We start from the raw sequence: 21,731 nt of genomic DNA, 5'->3' as shown, positions 1-21,731 counted from the left end.
CTTGTTCTATGAGGCCAACATTACCCTGATACCAAAACCAGACAAGGACAGCACAAAAAAAGAAAATTACAGGCCAATATCCTTAATGAACATAGATGCAAAAATCCTCAAGAATATATTAGCAAATCAAATTGAACAATACATTAAAAGGATCATACACCACAATCAAGTCAGGTTTATTCCATGGATGCAAGATGGCTCAACACTCACAAATCAGTGAACGTGTTATGCCATATTAACAAAATGAAAGCTAAAAATCATATGATAGTCTCAATAGATGCAGAAAAAGCATTTAACAAAATTCAACATCCATTTATGATTAAAAAAACTGTCAACATCCATTTATGATAAAAACTCTCAACAAATGATAGAGGGAACATACCTCAAAATAATAAAGGCCATGTATGACAAACCCACAGCAAACATCATACTCAATGGTGAAAAGATGAAAGCTTTTCCTCTAAGATAAGGAACAAGACAAGGATGCCCACTTTTGCCACTTTATTCAACATAGTATTGGAAGTCCTAGCCACAGCAATTAGGCAAGAAAAAGAAATAAAATTCATCCAAATAGGAAAGAAAGTAGTAAAATTCTCACTCTTGCAGATGACATACTATATGTAGAAACTCTAAAAACTCCACCAAAAAACTGTTAGAACTAATAAATGAATTCAGTAAAGTCACAGGATACAAAATTAATATACAGAAGTCTGTGGCATTTGAATGAACTACAAAACTGGACACCGCACACGCAAATTAACTCAAAATGGGTTAAAGACTTGAATGTAAGACCTGAAACCGTAAAATCCCAAGAAGAAAACATAGGTGGTAAGCTCCTTAACATTGATCTTAGTGATGTTTTATGGATCTAAGTCCAAAGTAAAAGCAAACAAAAGCAGAAATAAACAAATAGGAATGCACCATACTAAAAGCTTCTGCACAGCAACAGAAACCATCGTCAAAATGAAAAAGTAACCTACTGACTGGAAGAAGATATTTGCAAATCATATATCTGACAATGGGTTAATATCCAAACTAGATAAAGAACTCGTACAACTTAACAACAACAACAAAAAACCCCAGTCAAAAAATGGGCAGAGGACCCCAATAGACATTTTTCCAAAGAAGGCATACAGATGACCAACAGGCACATGAAAAGATGTTCAGCATCACTAATTATTAGGGAAATGCAAATCAAAACCACAATGAGATATCACCTCACACTTGTTAAAATTACTCTTATCAGAAAGATAAGAAATAACGAGTGTTGGAGAGGATATGGAGAGAAGGGAACCCTCGTATGCTGTTGGTGGGAATGGAAATTAGTGCAGGTACTATGGAAAACAGTATGGAAATTCCTCAAAAAATGAAGAATAGAACTACCATATGATCCTGGCTATTCCACTTCTGGGTATTTATCTGAAGAATAAAAAATACTAATTTGCATGCTATGTTCATTGCAGCATTATTTACAATAGCTAAGATATGGAAACAGCCTAAATGTCTGTCAATAGATGAATGGATAAAGAAGATGATATATATACACACACGCACACAATGGAATACTACTCAGCTGTAAAAAAGAGTGAAATCTTGCTATTTGTGACAACATGGATGTGCCCTGAAGGTATTATGCTAAGTGAAATAAGTCAGACGGGGAAAGACAAATACCTTATGATTTCACTCATATGTGGAAATTTAAAAAGCAAAACAAATGCACAAACAAAACAAAAAAACAAACTAATAAATACAGAGAACAGATTGGTGGTTAGAAGAGGGGAAGGGGGTTGAGAAATGGAGAAAATGGATGAGGGGATTCAATTGTACAGTGATGGATGGTAACTAGACTTCTGGTGGTGACCACTTTGTAGTATATACAGATGTTGAACTATAATGTGGTACATCTGAAACTTATATAATGATATATACCAATTTTACCTCCATTAAAAAAAAGTAATTCTGAAGACATTCTTCCTTTATTCTCTGCTAACGTGTAACCCAGCCATGTCCAACGTTACATATGTTCAAATTAATCAACATTGTATTTTCTCACTTCCAAAGAAAAGATCAGACTTTTGCTCAGAGTTATTGAGGAGAGAAAGATATATATATATATATATAAAACAATAAAATATATGCAAAATTCTGTATAAATGAATATCATTATATGAACAATTTCGATGTAATAAAACTATTTTCATGACCTGGCCAGAGGCCTACACTAACACTAATTGTTAAGGTGGACATAATAAATTGCCTTGAAAAGAAATCATTTAGCAGGCACGTTTTTCTCATCAGAAATATTGCTGTCTCAATGTGATATTTTTACCGGCAGCTGCATTTGAAATCCTAATCAAAGTTAAATTTTGTTCAGGCAACGTGAATGGTTTCTCAAATTTGGGGACTTTATGTCATTTTAGTTGTGGCTGACGACAGATGCTTTCTGACTGTTGGTGCTTGTCTAGGGTGGGGCTTTCAGGTCATAGAGCTGTGCAACAGGAAGAATCTGTAGAGATTACCTGTGGTACCCCCTCAACCAACTTATGTTACAAGTGAGGAAATTAAAATTCAGAGAGGTGGGGTCCCTTATCAGGGTCACATAGCACGTTGTGAGCGAGCCAGAAGGGGAACTCAGGGTTCCAGCTGTGGTCAGCCTGGTTCACCTCTGGTATGAGCTTTGAACATTTCCCAGTGGCATCCTGGTGAACACTGAGGAAGGCACCTGTTTCTCCCTGGGACCTCTGTGAGTAGTGGTGCCCCTTCTTTGAGTTTCTGCATCTTTGCCAGCAGCAGCACCAGGCCCAAGAATGAGGGGGAAGCAGGAAGTAAGAGAAGAAAGGAGGGAGGGTGATGACCATGGAAGAGTGCCATGTGTCTCTAAAGCAGTGAGGTAGACTTTCTCCTGTGACCTACAAAGGTTCTCTGAGGCCATTTCAAAGGCCCAAAAATGCTTTGAGCAGCAGCCGGTATCATTTAGATAGGCATTCAGCCTTTCAGTGTGGGACTTTTGAAAAACAATACAAATTTAGTTGAAAATCTCAGATTGCCTTCCTGTTTGTATGCATACAGAGACGTAAACTTGGGAGTGCTTAAGAATCTTGGCCTTTTTCAGGTATTATCTGTATATGCTGCTTATGTCACCATGGCCAGGCCACATGACAATATATAAATCAAGGTATCTATTTTTGCCACTCTACAAAATAATTGTTACTTGATAAGGCATTCAGCACAAAATTTCCTAAAACCAAGTTCCAGGGTTTTTCCTTTCAGCTTCAATGGATATCCCCGTGATTAGGGAGTTGTTTCTGCTGAGACGCTTTAGGGAACTCAGAATTATTGATAAAAATGGTTTGAGGTTCCATAGATCGAAATATGAACATAATTCCTCTCCAGCTACATAAAGTAGATATGTGATAAATATTTTATTGATTGAAAGAATAACTGAATGAATGAGTGAATGAGGGAATGCTGGGGAGTTAAAAGTGGCTAACTAAATTAACAGAGGTTGGGCTGCTTTAAAAAATAAACATTCAACAACATTAGCCTCATGTTATTGGGAGACACAGTAAGGTACAGTATGCATTACTAACCTCATTAAGTTCCAAATAAAACTCTATACTTTACACCATTTCTACAAGAGGTTTTATTAGATTTTCTTAACTGGTGTCATATTTTTCGGCCAGGGCATTTTTAACCAGCTTCACATAAATAAAGTTCTATTTTGTCACCATGTCATAGTAAAATAAACTGCTTGTACTATACATCCCTGCCAAGGCCAGAGCAGACGGGGAAAGGATATAAATGTGTCAGTATTCGGGGAGAGAAAACACATAAATGCACACGGCGACTCTCTTAACTCTGAGGCTCAGCGTGATACTAATTCATTTGGGTGACATTTAGAAAGCTACTCCCAACATAAATAATATGTATATGGTGGGGGGTATCTCTGACAGACACAAAGTTGAAAAAAATGGCCCCAAAGAATGCACATCAGGTTTTACAGGTGCTCAGAACATTAAGGTATAGTGATGGATGACCTTTTTTCTGAAGGTTGACATAATGTTGAATGGAATGTTTTGTTTATATCTGGTACCGAGTTTATTGACCAGCACCAAAGGGTAGGTCCAAGCTGGGATTTGAACAGTCTCTACTTTTTTCTTTTTGTGGAAGCTGTTTTCTATGTCCCACCATCTCACAGGCAGCAGTTCTTAAGTTATTTCACAGATATCATTCCACAAGATGAATTACTCTCTTAAAAAGAAAAAAATCTTAGGCCTAAGTATTCATTACCAGAGTTGCAATTTTTGATAGGCAAATATGAAAAATTAAGCAGAGAAGGTTTTTACCACATTTGTCATACATCTTTAATCTTGGCCCGTCATCTCTAATGTGTCTACAGTTAAAATGCCCAAGATTAATGGTGAGTTGCTATTGAGAGTGCCTGTAGATAAAATCACAGAATCCAGAAATAAAAGAGACCAACAAGTCAGCCAGGCCATCTGAATGACAGCATAGACTTGTCCCTGTGCTACCCTTTTCCATATGGATGGAAACAGAGTTATAATGAGAAATAGGAAAAACTTTTAGTATCAACCCAAGTGATAATTTCCTTTCATCACTAAGTAGGAAATTATCACTATACAAAAGTAATCCCTTTGGGGGAATTTTCCAAGTACTTAGCATAAATTATTTCTTTCATGATGTCAGCCATTACGCCTAGTTATTATAACCTCTTGAGCAATGCTGTACATTCTTCTTTCTTACATCTTTCAAGTTAATTTTACCGTGTCCATCTTTAGTCACTTTGAGTTTGTTTGCTCATTTGTTCATCCTTTCATTTAGTCCTTCATTCAATAAGTATTTTTTGAATGCCTACATGGTGCCAGGTTTTGAGTAGGATAGAAAGATGCATCAGAGAAAGAACTTTCAAGTGTCTTAAAAAGTAGAATAAATAAAACCGGTATAAAAATGCCCCCAATATAAAGTAGAATGTGATACATGTCCTTAGAAAGTTACAGACAGAGGTGGGAGGTGAAGATGCAGAAATAATCATTGTTCTTGATGGAGGACTCTGGAAAATCTTCCTAGAAGTGGCAATATTGGAAGTGGGCCTTAAAGGATACCGAGAATTTGCACTTTCAGAGAACAGGGTGAAGCGGGGGAAAGACATTGCAGGCACAAGGAAAATGAAGAAAGACACGGAGGAAGGGAAGGAAGGGAGAAGTGAAGGAATCAGAAAATAATGGAAAACACGAGTTGGGGCCAAATCAGCAAGGACCTCGAGAGGCCGAGCTAAAGATTTCAGGCCTCTTCCTTGGTCGGTAGAGAGGAATTGAAGCTCCTTAGCAGAAAAAGACTTTATCAGAACTGTGCTACAGAAGAGCTCTCCAGGATGGGATGGAGGATAAAGAGACCAAAGGTGAGGAGCCCAGTTGGGAGGCCTTGATGGGAGGGAGAGGGTTCCTGTAAAAGAAGAAAGAGGAGCAAGAGCGGGGCAGTGGAGTGAAAACATAAAGCAGAGGTCACATCAGAAGATCAGAGGCATGTTTTACTGGGGACGATGCATCAAGATCGACCTTCAGGTTTCAGCTGAGTGACTGGGAGAGTCAATAAAATTGCAAACAGGTTTAGAAGGGATGGAAAGGCAAGTTGAGTTCTGGAGACCAGTATGATAATCTGGTTCTACAGAATCATGTTGGATACGTCTTTGAATCCCCAATTTCTAACAAAGTGTGGATGCTGAATAAAGTCAGAATGTTATTTAACAACCAAGTTACCCCATGTGAAGATGTCCAGGAGGCAGCTGGAAAATCAAGCAATTCATAATTTATTTTCTCTCTTCACAGTGTCTGATACATGGTATACACGTAAGCACGTATTAAATATCTAATGTTTTATTTCTTAACCATAAGAATGGTTAAAATGCATAAATGGTAAATAAACATTTTTGAGTAAATTCCTCTGTTATTGTGATAATTTCTAAAGTGATAGATTTATACCCCATCTTCTCAGTTAGTACAGAACACAATATTTGAAATATATGGTCTTGTGCTGAGAACATTTTTATACCAGAAAACTTTGTGCCACAATTACTTTCTGCCAGGAAGAAAATACTAACTTTCAGCCATTTGTTTGCAGTATGAAATAAAGTTACCTAAAAGTTTTTGCCTCTCTTAGTTTTGCCATCTTATTGAAGGTCAATTTGAGTAGGCATAGATTCACATTTTTCAGTTTGGAGCTAACCACTTACAAACTTTTATATCCTGTTTTGACTTTTTCTTTGTATTCCACATTCCTGACTTTATATGTGCTTTAAGATTTGTGACTTGATTTTATCAGTTGTTTATGCCATATTCGTGTTATGAACAATGTGAATCTTATGAATTACAAAATAGACATATTAATACAATCTTTGCTATTTAGCGCAGCCTGCCCTTTACACAAAGTAGCCCAAAAATATCCTGCTGCATTTGTATAAAATTCGAAAGTTGGTGATTAAGAAACATCTTAAAGTTCAAGCACATTGCTGATTCGTAATAGCTTTAGTACATCTTATCATTAACCAAATATTTTCTGACATTCAACCCCTGATAACCAAAAGGAGTGCTTAGACATGGACGGTAATACAGGCAGTTGATACGTCAAAACTAAATAGGCAGACGTAGAGATAGAATAGCGAAATGTTAAAAATCAAATTCCACAACACCGCTGAAGGCTTCAGAGAACACTGGGTAGCCACAGCTTGATGATAGATGAGTAACCAGATCTAAACGTTCTGTAAATACCCAGTCATTTCAGAGAAGCCTCCTTGAATATCCTGTTCTTTATACCTGAAACATGACAACTTGAAGACCGAGCCCAAACCATAGGAGGTGTAGTCTTTTTGCTCAAGACCACACTCTTGTGGACTGGAAAAAAAATGGGATTTATTTGTATTGTTATTGTGATATATTGTTATGATGTTAAGGAATCACTGTTTTTTGTTTGGTTTTCACTCTTAATTATTGTAGCACAGAATTTTCAAGAATTGTCAGTTTGAACTCCAAATATCTGAGAAATGGTAGGACTTTTTGAAGTTTAGACTTCTTTGGTCTACAATTTGCTTCTAATCCTGATGTCACTTCTGCTTGCTGAACATGACAATTCCATCATTTATTTAGTAAACATTGGCATGAGATAATACTATAACAAAATTAAGAAAAGAATTCCACCTTTTAATAAACTTATCCACAGTAACAAAAAGAATCTTTAAGAACATCAGATAATAGATGACCCCCCTCCAAGTTGATACTCTGTTTCTTGCTTTAATATCTATACTACTGAGAACTGAAAGGAAGAAGATAATCGTTCATTCCACTGTGATTCCCTTTTATTGGTTCAGGTTTACCTTGCATTCATTGTGCCTGAAGCAAGACTACCTGAAGCATAGGAAAAAGGAAGCCATTGCAGAATTCCCCTACTTAGGATGTATGTAACCAGTGAATCATTTTGTGGGATTCCCAGAATGCAGAGATCTTAGCTGGTGAGATCTCCGGATAACTCAAAGACCTGTAATCAGAAGCTCTGAATTGATTCCATGTTTGTGTATAGAACTGTGCGGTATATCCACAATGGCAGACGGAGATTGATCCCTCAGCCATGTACTCCCTTTGTAGGAAATATCAGGCTGTCTCAGCCATCTGTTGCCACAGTAGGGAAAAACAGGCTAACCCATGGAATTGAGTGAATGTGTTTAGTGTGCCTGGGTTTCATTCATCCATTTGTTTATTCCTTCACTGATTTATTCTCTCTTTCATTCACTCACTCACTCATTCATAAAAAGATATCCAGAATGTATTATGTTAGGCACTGAAGTCAGAAGATTAAGATAATCCTTATCCTTATCTACTGGGACACATACAAATTAACTACTCTATGATACAACATAATTACTTCTATATAGAACTAATATGAACAAAATGTTAAAGGGAATGGAGAGAGAAAATACCCTTAGGGGGTGGGAGTAGCGAAAGGCTTTACGGTGGGCATCAGTGATTCCCAAATGTTGTTCCCTAAACCCATCCCTATGCATAATGAAGTCTCCACTGGTTTGTGTGAAATAAGAATAAAGAATACATCTTTATAAAATTTATTTTAATCCGTTTAAAGAACCTTCATTTTTAAGATTTTATCCTTTCTACTTCTGTGCTATTAACAATTCCCTTTCTTTCGTGAAAGAATGGTGAGAGTAGATAATGGTAATTTGAAAAGTTTTCTTATTTGGCAAAAAAAAAAGTTGGCAACTCTGTGTTATTCTTCAAGATTAAAAAAATTTACTGACCAGTAAAATCTGTTAGTTTGGGAACCGTGTCGATGATATTTGAGATGGGCCTTTGCTTAAGTCTACCTATTTTCCAAATCCTGACAACATCTGGAAACTAGTACATCCAGGCAGCTTACTTTTTCAAAAGGTAAGACAATCTGAAATATAATTAGGTTTAAAGAGGATAAAGTGTCCTCACGGACAGTTCTTAAGAGGCAAAGCCATCAGTGAATAGACTTTTGGCAGATATTCCTTTTCTTGTCCTCTTTACGAATTCATGGTGGTCAACCATGCTTTACCACAGAATTGACCCTAGTTCAGCCTCAGAGACAGAAGAGTTTCTGCATGGACTAATGTCTGCCTCAGTGAGATATATTTCTGTAATAAGTAGATTTGTTTGTGCTTCCATCTAATGGTAGAAAACTCCAAATTCATCTGTCTCATTGATAAAGAACCACTGAACTAGCTGAGGTTTCCTAACACCCACCATACATCTGAAAAGCAAGAATTTTCCTCACTGTGATCTGCACCCATGGCTGAACTCTGGACGTAACCAGATGGTGATGAGTCTCACATCAAGGGACCTGGTGTATGTGGGTAGTGAGTGCCCACACGGAAGGGCCAGACCCCACAGCCCCACTTCCTCTGGGTCCTGGGCATGTTCAGTTAGAACAGGGATTAAGAGCAATAAATATGTCCTGAAGGGAACAATTTTACTCTGGATTGATACCAAAATGCCAGTTCTTACCCAATCACAAGGTAGAGTATTTGCAAACAATGTGAGCATGTACAGTGATGTTTAAAAACATATTTAACTGATTTATACAAGCACACACATAGTTAGTTTATTTGTATGAATCTCAGGCTCATTCTTTTCAAGAGACTGACCTTGTCTCTATTTCTAGACAGAAAATAGTAGCACACAGTTGGCATGATTTTGCTTTTTCTTGCTATTTAAGTAAAAACCACCACTCAACTGGATAGTTTTGCAATGGCTAAAATTTAAGTAGAACTAGCCTATTTTCTTAGTGTGTCATGATTTGCCTAAAATTTAGAATTGCAAAATATAAGAGAGAATGGAGTTTTGAAGATAGCTTTACAGTCAACTTAAGTGTCAAGAAATAATTTTTTATTAATCATGGAATTTTGGGATATTTTAGAAACCAAATAAACTTTCTTATTCACTTTGAGTTTGAGGAAATTGAGGCTCAGAGAAAGTAACAACCTTTTCAAGAAGACATAGACAAATCTATACTGTCTTAATAGCAATTACATTGTTTTAATATTACTATATTTTAATTATTGATGCTTCTTGAAAACAATTCTTTGCAAAAAAAAAATGTTTCTTGCACAAATATTTGGACAAAATAAATGACTCTATTGAACAGACAGGTCCGTAGATAAGGAAAGCCCTATTCTTTTCTTTGCTCCGGTGATGTGGATAGAGTAATTGGTAGGGTCCATGCAGTGGTTAGTGGGGAGTTTGGTGTTTGAGTTGCAGGGAGTTGCAATGATTCAGAGACAGTGTTGTGGAAAAAGTAATTGAGATAATATAACTAATCAGCAGTCCCCAAATTCCCTAAGTTATATTATTTTTGAATGTCGTCACTCTATTTTAAGTTATTATATTGCTTAAACCCTATTTCTGAACACAGTTATTGTTTGCTTAAAAGTAGGCTATTTGTTTTGGTAATAGCTTTTTTTTTTTTTGTAATGGTGAGAGAGAAGTCAAATTATTGCTCTTTTTGTGTAATTTTAATGGAGGGCGAAATAGTTCATGGTGTGGCTTGGTCATCAAAACATTGTCTCCGAGACAGAGAAGGCTGCCTCTGAAGGCTCCAGTAGACGGAGTTGACTTCAGATTGCTCCTTTTTTCCCCTGGAGACTCAAGGAGCAAAGAGTGCTCATAGTGTGGTTTCAGCAACCAGAGCAGAGGAAATCTTGGAGTTGAGATACGGAGTCTTGCCTTTGGGCTCCCGGAAAGCTGTTGTAGAGGGGAGCATGGAGTGTCTGTTCCTCACTGCCTGGTTGGAATATCCTTCCACACTGTATGACAAGGGTGAAGAGATGCAGGCTTTGATTCCTGGGACTCCAGGTTTTCCCAGAAAATGAGAGAAGCAAAAGGTCCAATTGGCCCATTTCTTCAAGTAAGAATTTACAGAACAAATTATTTGATTATCCCCTGCGAAGGGAATGTAAATGGAGGTCAGGCTGTGGGGTAAGTTGTTGCTGACCCTAAGTCAAGTAATTGATTTGTCTAACACCAGAAAGTTACTCAGTGTTTCCCACACTGCCCTTGAACGAGAATGTAGACTCCTGGTGGCCAGGGACTGTGTCTGTTTACCATTTGCAGCCCCTAAAACATGATAAGAGCTCTATATTACTCCACTGGGATGTCAATAACAAAGTACCACAGACTGAGTGGCTTAAACAGTGGAAATTTATTTTCTACAGTTTTAGAGGCCAGAAGCCCAAGATCAAGGTGCCAACAGAATTGCTTTCCGGTGAGACCTCTCTTCCCGGCTTGTACACAGCTGCCTTCTCGCTGTGACCTCACATGGCCTTTGGAGAAAGAGAGAGAAATCTCTGTTGTTTCTTCTTCTTACGGGGGTGTCAGTCCTGTCAGATTAGGGCCTCACCCTATGACCTCATTTAACTTTAATTACCTCCTTCTCCAAAGAAAATCTCATTGGAGTTAGGGCTTCAGCACATGAATCTTAGGGGGACACAGTTCAGTCCATAATAAGCTAACAAAGGTTTATTGGGTAAATGACTGAAGAAAATAAATGGTATTATTCAGCATTCAAAGGTGAAGGGTGACGTGATTTTATAAAGTTATCTTGCAGCAAATTCCATGGTCCAGGGTTTCCCCAGATGTGTTGTAGGGATACTAGTCTCTCAAGATGCTCTGTGAGAACAGGATTTACATGGTTAAATATGTTTGTAGAAGTCTGCATACTCCATCCCTTTCTTGGAGAGTCAGATTATACATGTTAGCATATTAAAGTTTCTGAGAGGTGCGTCACAAAGGGAAGCTGTTTAACTGTACTTAACCCAGAGTTTCCTCCCATGTATTGGTTAGAGAACCTTCCTTCCACCTTTTTTTTTTTTTGGAGAAACCTATTTGCAGTCTATTTGCCCACTTTGGAAGATGCTTCAACTCCTGCTGAAGGGTAACATACTCAGGGTTGGCGGGTTGGGGGGCAGGTGGAGATCTCTCGTTTATCCTGTTTTCCATTTAGCATCTCAGCTCAACTTTAGACTCTCAGAAAATAGGAATCTAGAAATGAGCATTAATATATAAACTTAAATTTGGTATCATGGCAATAAGAACAAAAATAAAAGGTAAAAGTTGTTCTTAAAGAAAAAAAATTTATCCCATAGATTTGGAAATGACTGTAGAAAAGAGAAGCCCTTTGCCTGGAGCCTGGAGGGGTGAGGGGTGGAAGAGGGGAAGGGCAGAGGGGAAAAATTCCTGGGAAAGAAAACTGGAGCTCATGTGAAAGATGACTTAACCTTTATTGTGCTTTAAAGACAAGTTTAAAGCTTATTTTAAATTGGTTTGGTTTACAAACTTGTTCACTTTCTAATTAGTGCATGACAGGAATTAAAAATCTCCATCGAAATACATACAATTTTAGCAGTACATGAAAGTCGTGTCTTGGGGTGAGTTTCCACCACCAGCATCAAGAAGAGAATGAAGACGATTGCGTAGGTGACTGGAAGTCAACAGCAAAAGTTCTTACATTGTGTCTCCAGAGAGGAGAAAGGGCTTTGAAACAGTACTTCTGATTGTGGTGATTGCGAGAAGTTATCATCTCTCCTTCGTGATATGTCATGGAAAGAAAGCTGGATTGATAGACACTGGCCTCTGAAGGACACTGTGTTTTGTGTGTCACATCCACAGCTAATTCTGGGCTTAACCAGAACTCATCGCTTCATCTATTTAAGCCTCAATTTTCGCGTTCATAAAATGGGAGTTGGGGGGCAGGGGTTGGACAAGGTGATTTGTAAGTTCTCAACCAGTTTTAACATTCTGCGACTTTATCCTTTAGATCAAATGTTGTCAAACAGATATAGAATGCAAACCACATATGTCAGTTCAAATTTTTGAGTAGCCACCTTAAAAAAAGTAGAAAGAAACAGGTGAAATTGATCACATTTTTTAATTTAATGCAATTAACTCAAAATATTAACTTAACAGGTAATCAATTAAAAACATTAGTGAGATAGCTTACATTCTGTTCTTAATACTGAGTCTTTGACGTCTGAATATATTTTACACCTATGGTACATCTCACTTCAGACTAGCCATATTTCACGTGTCAGTTGCCACTTAGGGCTAGTGGCTGTCTTATTTAGCTGCACAGCTTTAGCCCCAAGCATGAGAAAGCCAAACTTTTCGTCACTAAATCTATACGTCAGCTAACTTTAAAAATTTATTGTTTTCTGACTTGTATTAGCCAGCTAATTAGGGTAACAAATTTTAAAAATTGGAGCCTTTGGCTTTATAAACATATTCTGCACACTTAGTTATGTCCTACGTAAGGCAGTACCTCTAGCTGTGTATATAGTTGAATGTATGCGTGATATAGATTTGAAGTCATAATTGCACACTTAGAAACTGAGATTTCTAAACTAATGTGTCCTAACTTCCATCACAATTAAAGCTCCTTCTTATTAATACTATATATTTTTCAGTGCTCTTCTAAAATATTCATACTTTGGAGTAATGATGGTCCCTTCTTAGAGGAAAATAAATATCTAGTTACTAATCCAACATTCTCTGAGAAGCTTTCACTATTTATTCCCACATACATATCATTTAAAATAAAGTAATGCTTAAAATGTGTTTTGGGTGCAATACTTCCAAGTCTTAAAAACAGTCCCTTCTAAGAGGAAAAATGAATATCAGGTTACTAACCTAATAAAACCTGAGATGCTTTTGCAGAATATGTTGAGATATATATAGTTTAAAGTAAAGTACCCCCCTAAAATGTGTTTTGAGTGTCACATTTGAGAGGGAAAATGTGTGCAGGTGACCAAAACTCTCTGGTTTTAGTGGCACAAAAGTAAATCAGACCTAAAATATCATCAGATGTGTGTGTCTGTGTATGAGAGAGACCATTTGGAACAGTCTGTGTCATGCATTTTGGAGCAGACATGGTAAATCATCGTGAGCTGAGGACCACCACTGTGTTTGTGGAGCAAAATCCCAGCCTTTCTTTGCTGGATAATAAATGATTGCAGGGCTGGAAAGGAGTCATATGTTTCAGACTGGCCAAAGACAAACTATCTTTGAGCCCAGTCTTCTTAATTCACCTGTACACATCCCACATTATTACTCAGGTGCTAAGCAGGAGTGCGTTTTGTCTTCAAGGCTGAAAGACCCTTTAGTTTAAATTATGAACCTTCTCTGGTTTTCTTTGAGAAAGTAAAATAAATGCTGTAGTGGTTGCTAGTTGTAAAAAGTTGTTAAAATACACAAGTTCTGCCCCATTTCCAGTGAAATGCTGTGACTTAAGAATGCCTGTTTATTGTTACTTGGTGTGCAGCTGAGCTGTGCAGGTAGATGTAATTGGATTCTCTTTCTCTTCCCTTTATGCATTTCATTATCACTTATGGACTGTTTCCAAAGGCGAGAGTTGAAACAACCTAAGAGTGAAGTACTAAATAACTTTTAGAAACTTTTGCTGAGCCAGTGGGGTGGAGTGAGGAGGTTGGAGGATATGGAATTAAGCAACTTCTCAGCATTTTAATAAAATTATTACAAAAGAGAAATAGTTTCCAGAATGGGGTTGCTGTAAAATGGAAAAAAATTGTAATATTGTGCCAAATAAATACATATAAAATATTAAAACATGGTCTGGGCACAGGTTGGTTTGTGTTAATAGCTCGTTTCCATTATCTGTCAGGTTAGATTTCATGCTCAGACCGTGACGCGCTGACAGCCTAGAGGCATTATTAAGATTACAGGGGTGGCCATCTTTCATTGGACTGCGAGGCTGGACAGTTGTTGAGCAAAACCAACTGTTCCTTGGATTTTAATTAATTGGACATTTGAGAATTGTGACAACATGTTTGAAGTAATGATTTATGGAAGAAAAATTTCACCTACTCAGTATTTAGCAGGTCTTTTTCTTAATGCTGATTCTATGAGGCAGGCAGATGCATGTAAAAAATAGAAATTTGAGGGGGCACATGTTAATGTCATTGAAAGATTTGAAAACACACTAAGCTTTTGTTGGAATTACTACGCTAAGATTTACCTATGGAGTTATATATTTATTGGCATTAACAACTGATAAAATATGTTCATTTATGGTACACTTAATTAAACTTAATGAATTATATTTAAAGTAACCTCACATGCTTTATCCCTTCTACATTGATAATGGCTAGTGGCTAGTCAATACAGAAATTATTTAGAGGCAAGAGGTCTTAATCCTTGAATGTGTCTATAGTTTGTGAGATCCCAGACACTATTTACAGCTTTTAACTTTGTATTTTAATAACAAACTTTTTACTATATTAGTACAGTGTGAAAAGAAGCAAATTTGCATTTGCAAACTTGTTTCATATATTATTTATAATTGATAACATCATTCTGCTTGTTTCTTGTTCTGAATCTAATATGATTTTTATATTCACAGCATCCGTGAAGTATCATTAATTTATCTGATGGTTTTATCTTGTACTAACAAATGCATGAGCATCATTCACGTCACAGGTACATCATAGGGCTAGAGGTTACATTGCTAGCTTGCTTATGTTCATATGTTGAAACTCCTATTCTAGATTTTGAATGGTGAAATTTGTTTTCTTTCCAAATTTCTTTCTTGAATAGTATTAGATATGTGTTTTGTTGTGATAAAATACATGTAATATAAAATTTACCATCTTAACCATGTCTAACTGTACAGTTCAGTGGCATTAAGTACATTCACGTTGCTTTATAATCATCACCACCATCCACCTCCAGAAGTCTTTACATCTTGTAAACTGAAACTCTGTACCCAGTAAACAGTAGCTCTCCATTTCCCCTCCTCCCAGCCCCAGGCAACCACCTGTCTCTATGAATTTGATTACCGTACCTCATAGAAGTGGAATCATACTGTATTTGTCCTTTTGTGACTGGCATGTTTCATTTAGCACAATGTCCTCAAGGTTCATCTATGTTGTAGCATGTGTCAGAATTTCCTCCCTTTTTAAGGTTGAATAATATACCATTGAATGGATAGACCACATTTTTTTAAAATCCATTCATCTGTTGATGAACTCTTGGGTTGCTTCCACCTTTTGTGAATATTGAACATTGTGAATATTGAACATTGATGTACGAGTATCTCTTTTGGTCCCGGTTTTCAGTTCTTTTGAGTATACGCCCAGAGGTGGATTTGCTGGATCATATGGTTACAATTTGTCTTAAATAGGCTAAAAATGAGATATATCACATGATACATGGTATCGATTCACATTTATACCTCCTTTTGTAGCAATATTCTTAACTCAATGTCTCACTTTATTCATTAAATGAAGATAACTCCCCTCATTACTCAGTAGTTTGAAACAATTATGGGAGCATTTTAGAAGGAGAAAAAATAACCACCTCTGCTTACACTCACGAATAGTCCCAAAGAAATAAAAATAATCGTCTGGGTCAGAGGAAAGAAGAGTTTCTGTTTGGTTGGGTTTCGGTTTGGGTTTAGACTGTCCTCATAAGGTTAACTGGTAAGGATACTCACTCCTAGAGAAATGAACTGGGAGAAACAAACAGGATTTGACATGTTCTTTGCAATTATTCTGGGGGTATTATGAAAAGGACAAAATGATGTTAAAGCATAATATATTTCAATTGGAAAATCAGAATTGATTTACGCAACAAAAATACGCTGCCATGGGATGAATCAGCCTCAGGCAGTGGACCTAATTTTAGAGCACTCAGTCTTGGTTCTCTGTTCTGTTGGTTTGGCTTCTGAAGTAATGCTTGTTGTCCTTGAAAAATGACAGGAGATGGAATGGTCTGGGAGGAAGAGAGAAACATGGAATTTATTATTGCTAATGAGGCCACAGGTAAATTCTGTGGGCTGAGAAATACTTTACAAATGCACAGTGGTTTTCTTGTGTATTAAATAGGGCAGTCATAGTTACTTGTTCATAACAATGCCTGAGCTGGCCACTCAGAGTCCCACCCTTCTGCTGGAGCAGATGTCTTTCTCCTGAGGCTGTCTGGCTGAGGGGGAAAGGAGAGCCTGTCACCATCTGCAGTGTTTCCTCGTACACAGTTTGCTCTTCTCCCATTGTGGTTTCCCAAGTTCTAACCATGTCTCAAGGCCCAGCTTCCTCCTTCTGATACCATCATCACCACCTTGACACCTGAGCTGACGGCAATTGCCTTCCTGTGAATTGCCATAACAGTCTATCTGAGCCCCCTGTGGCTATTGCTTTTTTTCTGCTACTTGTCCACATGTTTTCCTCCTCCCACTAATGGCAGGCTCTGGCTCTGGTTCATCCTTGTCCTTGTCCCACAGCATGCTGGGCCAGCGTCCCACATGTGGACAAGTTTCAGAACATGATCCTGACAACTGGCCTGTGGGGAGCAGAATTCTTTACCCCTGGTGACTCTCCAGCATGGTCACTTGCAGAAGTACAGAGGTGGACACAAGACTATTTCTCTGTGATATAGTTGGGATTAGGGGAGAGGTTGTATTTATATAAATTTGGGATTTCAGAAAGAATTGGGGTATCTCGTGAAGGAAGCCTTTTCTTGCCACTGAACTCTGACCCATCAGTTAATTTTTTCCTCTTTTATTTCTTCTCTTATAAATTTAGTAGTGGTAACTTCAAACAATATAAAAAGTCGGTTAGTATATCTTTTCTCAATCAATTAATCAAACTTGCTACTAGGAGGTTTCCTAGTCAGCCAAAGATTCTTGCCAACTGGAAGGCATGGTCAGGTGTCTAGGATGTGAATCCTGTTCTGTTTCTAAGTTTTGAGGAACTGTTCTGACCTGACATGGTAGAGCTTTCAGGGGAGGTACTGTGTAAGCTGTGTGGAGCCCAGAGGGTTATGCTGCTGTGAGCGTGAGTTCTCTCACAGTTCTCTGCAGTTTCACAAGAACCAAAGTCACAAGGGGCAGTTGATCTCGTTTTCTCACATTGCAGCACAGCGGGAACCTAAAGGGGCAGAAACGGCCCTCCAATAGTGTGATACTTGGAACAGTTCATTCACGTGCTCTGAAATAAACTTCCACATATCTAAAATGTGATATGAAACAAACCCAATGATATTAGCTAAAATGCTGGTTTTTAAAGTTGAGCATCAGTAAAGCACATGATTAGTGTGAGAGATGAGGTTAATATGAAAGGATGAAAACAGCTTGCTCTCCATGATTAAAGACAAGGAAAAGGTTATTAATAGGAAAAAATGTGTATATGAACCTCTCTCGTCATGTATTAAAAATTAAACCAGATATCTAAACAATGTGGTTGCCTGATAAAGCAGAGCAGACCTAGAGTAAATATGGGGTACTTGCATTTTAGTAACCGAAGTCAGCATGTGTTTATGGAAAACTTGACTCCTAACTTACCACGGGGACATCTTGGTCTTGGTTTGGTCCTAGTATGATTTTCCCCTTCTGTGTCTCCATCATAAAATAGTCACCAACTGTAGATGTACTCCTTAGAGCACTCACAGCGACAGTGAACTAAAATCCATTTCCTAATGTAGAAAAATATAATAAAAGCTTTTCTTCAGGAAATCATAGAATCCCACAATTGGAAGAGACCCTTGAGGTCCCTTGGGGAACTGAACTGACGTTTGACTCAAGGAGTAGTAATTCCGCCTTTGCTCGATCTCATCGAATTGGGGACTCGTTGCCTTCTGAGGGAGGGTCCCTCCACCAGGACCACACCTGTCCCCACTCCCCAGAGGTGGGGAGGCAGGGCTCATTTAAATTTGTCCTTCTACTAAAAATGCTGTGAAGGAAAAATGACTATACCTCTGCACATAATATTGACATGTGAAAATTCCAAATTTAATGTTAAGAGGTGTGTGTAAGTAGTATTTGGTGACTTATGTCCCAGATACAGACAGAACCTCACAAACAGCCTGTCAGTTGATTTCATAAAAATTCTTTGCTTGATGGAGAATAGACTAGTGTGACCAGGTTTGGCAGAACATACCAAGGGAAAAGAAAATTGCACAATCCTTGTTTTTACTATGTTATATTTTTCACCACACCTGGTCTCGTTCCCCTCCACCACCCATACCCCCTCCAAATTTTCTTTGTGTCCTTGCAGAAAATTAGAATCATAACATTTGGTTGCATACTTAGGATGAATTACCCCACATACTTTTCATCTGTCTTTTCAGATGTGTTGATAGAAAGCATAGATTACAATAATTAAAATGTGTTCTTTTCCCCAAATGCCTTTGCGATCCAAGGTAAATGACTCTCCTACGACCTTCTCCACTAGGTGCCAGCACAGCTCTGCTCCCTGCTTTTGTTCATTTCTTTAGTTGGTTGTTTCAGCTAATCTTCGGCCTCTTTAATAACATGGATTTTGCACGTATGTGTATTTTTGTTTGTTGGTTTGGTTTGGTTTGGTAATTTTGATTAAATTTAACCAAAAAAGATTTGCCTTAGGCTGGCTTTCTAATCGCTAAGAATTTCATTTTCAAAAACTATTCAAGGTACGATGAATTTAGGTCATTACAAGCGGCAAGGTCTTTTATTTTTAGTCCGAACTCTTGCTTATAAAGTTCAGCATTAATTGTGAAAGAATGAATGGTAGTCAAAATAATTGAAAATTAAACAACTGTGTAATATAAATAAATTTAAAGTGGAGTGGTCTATTTCTAAAGTTAAAAGAGCAAAATTTTCGATGTTTACCAGTTTTGTTTTTCAAGAATTAGTTTTTAAACTCGATACAGTTACTCCTCCTTCAGTGTAGCTTGGTGTATCATTCGTTTCGCTTCGTCTAACTACATTTAAAATTTATTTAAAAATATTCTTATATATTTCAAAATGAAGGTAATACTACCATATTTGCACTGTCTTTTACTTGTTATAGTAGTCTGTGTGTTAACAATTTCCCAAAATTGTGTATTTAAGTACTGTTTTGTTCATCTACTCTCAAAGGTTTCATTTTTTACATTTATTTTTTAATAACTTGAATTTTTCAATCATTAGCAGTTAATATTTTGAATACTAATGAAGAATAAGACATAAAATTAGTCTGTGAACAAAAGCATAGTTATATTTAATTTTGAATATCCTAAGCTGTATAAGAAAACACAAGAAAAATATTCCGTGCCATAACTAAATACATACCAGAGACCTTCTACCTAGAAAATACCATCAAAATGCAATCTAATATGATAAAAGTACCTATTTAAGGAGTGGTAACCTTATGACTCAAGATTTATATTCAAATCGCCTGACTTTTGAATTTATTTGATGCTGTTATCTTGATGATGGAAGTTAAAGCAACAGGCAACAGTGTTGCTGCCGTCGCTCCTAAGTTTTTAAATGTCAGATGTACAGTCAAAATATTCTCTGTACAATTTTGTGCAGTATGATGTTTGAAAATGATGAAAGCCATGCAGTGTTGACTATATATTTAGGCTAATGGGATAGCTCGATTTCTAAAACTGTGAGGCAATTTCTTTCCTGTTTTATGGTCTCTTCTGGGGTAGGATCGCTGCTGTTTCTGATCACACGCATTGTGGGAAGACCACCGTGTGCTCCCCGAGTTTGGTTTGATACTTCTTAGTGTCAATATTTTGAGTAAATCTTGGATTATTCAAATTTCAGGAATCTTCTGGACCTACGTAGATATAATTCATACTGTATAATTCTGTTACTTCCGTTCTGATTGTTTTTTGTTCATCTGTAGAAGTATTTTTGTGTTAAGAGAAAAAGAAAAAGGAAAGCAATGAAGTGCTGCTTAATCCGAAACAGAGGTTTTTAAGTTTAGTCTCAGAAGCAAGATCAAATGACCTATCCAGTCATACTCTTATCTCTAATTCCTTCACAGTACCTCTCTCGAGTTTCCCAGATCAGCCCAAACTCTGGCTGGAATAGTGTATTCCGTACTTGGTCCTTTTTCAGTATCAGACAATCAGAGTATGGCCAGGGTTCCATCCAACTTCAAAGATGGTCATCTGTAAATCTGAAATTCTTTGTTGCTGTATCGTTCAATAAAAACGATTTCAGTGTTGAATTCAACCCAGACCACAGAATGATTAAATTCATTGTTTTTGATATGTTGCATGGGAAGATATTATGTAATTGACTTGCTTGCATCTTTGTAATTTATTTTCTGGGGGGAAAAAGAAGGTCAGGCTATTAACTATATATGGCGATTAAAGGAAAGTGCACTCAATGTCCTGGCAACATGTCACTTTTCTCTGTGTTTGATTTAGGCATCTGTAAAAGGACACCACTCATGCCTTTATAGTTAAAATGCTGTCATTTCCATCATAAACTCCTATTTTTAGGAGTTTTGGTTTCTAACTCAACCGTTTAGAAAAATCCCAACCTACATTCAGATTAGTAAATTTCTCTTTTTAATCTGAGAGAAAATTTTACTAAAAACTTAAAATCAATGTAGTTTTTCATTCCTTTAAATTTGGAAAAAACCAAATGAAAAAAATGTCAGTGGTTTCAAATGCATTTTTGTTCTTTTTCAACTTCAAACTAGCTTAGTCATGTGGGAAAATAACATTTTAACATTTTAATTCCAAGAGAATGCAGATAGTAGTTTTAACATTGGTTGAATTAAAGTATAATTATGAAACTTTTGCAATAAGCATTTTCAAGTATACATTTAAAAATTCCGTGTTAGATTCCCTTTCTCTAAAACTATATGGGAAACTGGGAGTGTAGGTAGCTAAGGTGGTTTTTGAAGCCCACTTCAGTAGACTGCGGAGAGGCCGTGGGGACACAGATCTCTTCAGGAAAGTCTGAAGTGAACAGGGACCCTGAGTGTAAAATACAAACGCAAAATAATCAGAAACTGGATTTCCTTGTTCCTTACAGTTCACATTCTTTTTTTTTTTTTTTTTTTTTTTAAAGATTTTATTTTTTCCTTTTTCTCCCCAAAGCCCCCCGGTACATAGTTGTGTATTCTTTGTTGTGGGTTCTTCTAGTTGTGGCATGTGGGACGCTGCCTCAGCGTGGTCTGATGAGCAGTGCCATGTCCGCGCCCAGGATTCGAACCAACGAAACACTGGGCCGCCTGCAGCAGAGCACGCGAACTTAACCACTCGGCCACGGGGCCAGCCCCATTACAGTTCACATTCTTAGTGACTAAAATTGTCCATGTTTTCTATTCATTCATTTAAGATTTTTGCTAATGGTGCCGATTCTTTAAAGTTCCCCGTGTCTTCTGAATCCATTTTGTTCCCTTTTGTGAGATTAGT

The 21,731-nt window shown here is 37.3% G+C and overlaps 1 protein-coding gene across 1 annotated transcript in view; it reads left to right on the top strand.

Moving 5' to 3' along the window:
• SLC25A21 (solute carrier family 25 member 21) overlaps positions 1-21,731 on the top strand; it is a 438,847-nt gene that overhangs the window by 180,634 nt on the left and 236,482 nt on the right. The gene's annotated exons all lie outside the window — the stretch shown is intronic.

This window comes from Equus przewalskii, chromosome 1 (assembly GCF_037783145.1).
Source record: "Equus przewalskii isolate Varuska chromosome 1, EquPr2, whole genome shotgun sequence".
Lineage (NCBI taxonomy): Eukaryota > Metazoa > Chordata > Mammalia > Perissodactyla > Equidae > Equus > Equus przewalskii.
The sequence above is the reverse complement of the archived record's forward strand: the minus strand, read 5'-3'. Positions and strand labels throughout refer to the sequence as shown.